This window comes from Oratosquilla oratoria, chromosome 4 (assembly GCF_046742065.1).
Source record: "Oratosquilla oratoria isolate Oo_2021 chromosome 4, ASM4674206v1, whole genome shotgun sequence".
NCBI lineage: Eukaryota > Metazoa > Arthropoda > Malacostraca > Stomatopoda > Squillidae > Oratosquilla > Oratosquilla oratoria.
Genome location: NC_134780.1, coordinates 57,287,426 through 57,289,925, shown reverse-complemented (window position 1 = coordinate 57,289,925; position 2,500 = coordinate 57,287,426).

Here is a 2,500-nt window from a genome sequence, read left to right as displayed (position 1 = left end):
TATTATTATTATTTATTATTATTATTATTATTATTATTATTAGCATCATTAGCATCATCACTATCAGCATTATCTTTATCATTGCAAATAACAACAAAAGAATTATTCCTATTGAAGTAAAATGAATCATCAATACCACTATTACATTACTACCACATCATAATCATTAAAACACACACACACACACACACACACACGCACACGCACACACGCCGGCTTGCTGGTGTTGTGGTACCGACTTGGCCTACTATAACTCACCGATCCTAAGTTTGATCCCCGCCCAGGGCTCAGGAGCATCACAAGACCGTAAGCTGTCACCCGTCCCCCTTGAGCAAGTTGTCGAGGTGTACGTGAAACAAGTCAGTTACAGACTGATTTATATGAGCGACGGAGCCCTCCTTCGGGAGGGTGGTAACTGTCGATCACGAGCCCAGCACGGCGGGAGGGTAGATGCAAACAGGATTTCTGCTCTTCAAAGGAAGAGTCTGCCCATTTCAGGCCAATTATGACACAAGGATAGCAAGATTTGTGCTCTACGGGGGACGGGGCACCCCGAGTATAAACTCTTTCCTGTCAAACACAATTAGGGCATCACATATTTGCGCGCATATCCATAAGCGCTCTCTCTCTCTCTCTCTCTCTCACACACACACACAAAGAGCTCGACAGTGCAGTGGTACAATTCGCGACCGCCAATTAAGCGGTTCGCGTCCCATTCCCGCCCAGAGGTGAAATAATCTCAGCATCGCTGCACTGAAAGCCGGCACTCCAACTCTCGTGGGCAAGGAGTTGTGTGTGTGTGTGTGTGTGTGTGTGTGTGTGTGTGTGTGTGTGTGTGTGTGTGTGTGTGTGTGTGTGCGTGTGTGTAAGGTCACAGCATTACCCATAAATCAGTCAGTATATGAACTCTGAGCTCTCATCCGAGAAGGTAATAGCTGTCGATCAGGAGTCCAACACGTGATCTAAGAACGTGGTGAATCACACACACAAAGACACACACACGCACACACGCATCCAAGGTCGGCCTGTTCTTGATGTCGGGGCCATCTGTCGCGACAGGTCAAGACGCCACGGCATAAAGTCGTCTGTGGTCTGCGGTCGGGAGGGCCACGGACGCGGGAGGCGGCGGGGGCAGGAGCCGCAATGTCGCTAAGTCTTTGTTCGCACCTGCTGTTGCGGAGCAGATGGAAGAGCAGTTACATGAACAAACGAGCGGCAACAGACCTATTGGCCCTTACATGGCTATTTCGATTTTTTTTATATACTATTTAGCAGCAAATAATTCTTGTCGGGGATTTGTAGCTAAATCTTTGTCGAGACGTTTTTCTTTTTAATGCCTCTACTGTGGAACAGTCGATGACGTTGGAGGGTAGATCATTCCATGTGTCAACAACGCGATTGAAGAAAGAATATTTTGCCACGTTTGTTTCTTTGAAATCGTTTTTCTACAATTTTACGTCCTTTACTCCTAGTTGTAGGGGAGGAAGAGGAGTAGGAGGAAGAGGAGAAGGGGGAGTAGGAGGAGGAGGAAAAAGAGAAGGGGAGGAACAGGAGGAAGAAAAGAAGGAAGAAATGGAGGAGGAAGAGGAGGAGGAGAATGAGGAGGAAGAGGAGGAGAAGAAGGAGGAGGAGAAGGAGAAAGAGGAAGAGGAACAGAAGGAGGAAGACGAGAAGGAAAAGGAGGGAGAGGAGGAGGAGGAAGAGGAGGAAGAGAAGGAGGAGGGAGAGAAGGAGAAATTGGAGAAGGCGAAAGAGGAGGAACAGAAGGAGGAAGAGGAAGAGGAGGGGAAGTAGGAGGAGGAGGAGGAGGAAGAAGAAGATAAATAGGAGGAGAAAGAGGAAGAGGAGGAGAAAGAGGAAGAGGAAAAGGAGGAGGAGAAGGAGGAGGAGGAGAAGGAGGAAGAGGAGAAGGAGGAAAAGATGGAAGAGGAGGAGGAGTTGGAGGAAGAGGAGAAAGAGGAGGAGGAGGAAAAGGAGGAGGAGGTGGGGAGGAGGAGAGGGAGGAAGAGGAGGAGAAATAGGAAGAGAAGGAGGAAGAGGAGACGTAAGGGGAGGAGGAGGAGGAAGAAGGTGGCGGAGGGTCCTGTGGATACCTGAAGGTGGGAAACACGTGTGGTGACAGATGTCCGTGTTTGCGCCGTGGGAACGGGCCGGAGATGCGACGCACAGGAGGGTCGTGTTATTTCTGGAGTCTGTTTGGCAAGTGGCGCTTGATGAAGCAAAATCTGCCTCTTTTTTTTTTTTTTTTTTAGTGCCCAGAACACAAGTACAGTGCAGAGGGGCGTTGTTTTTTAAGACATATGAACCTATACAAAGTAAGGAAGGCAAAACTTTCTCTCCTTCTTTCTTTCTCTCTCTTTCCTCTCTCACCTTCTTTCTTTCTCTTTCTCTCCCTTTCTTTCTCTCTCTCCCCTTTCTCTCTCTCTTTCTATCTCTCTCCTTCCTTCCTTTCTTTCTCTCTCTCTCTCTCTCTTTGTCTCTCGCTTTCCTTTCTTTCGCT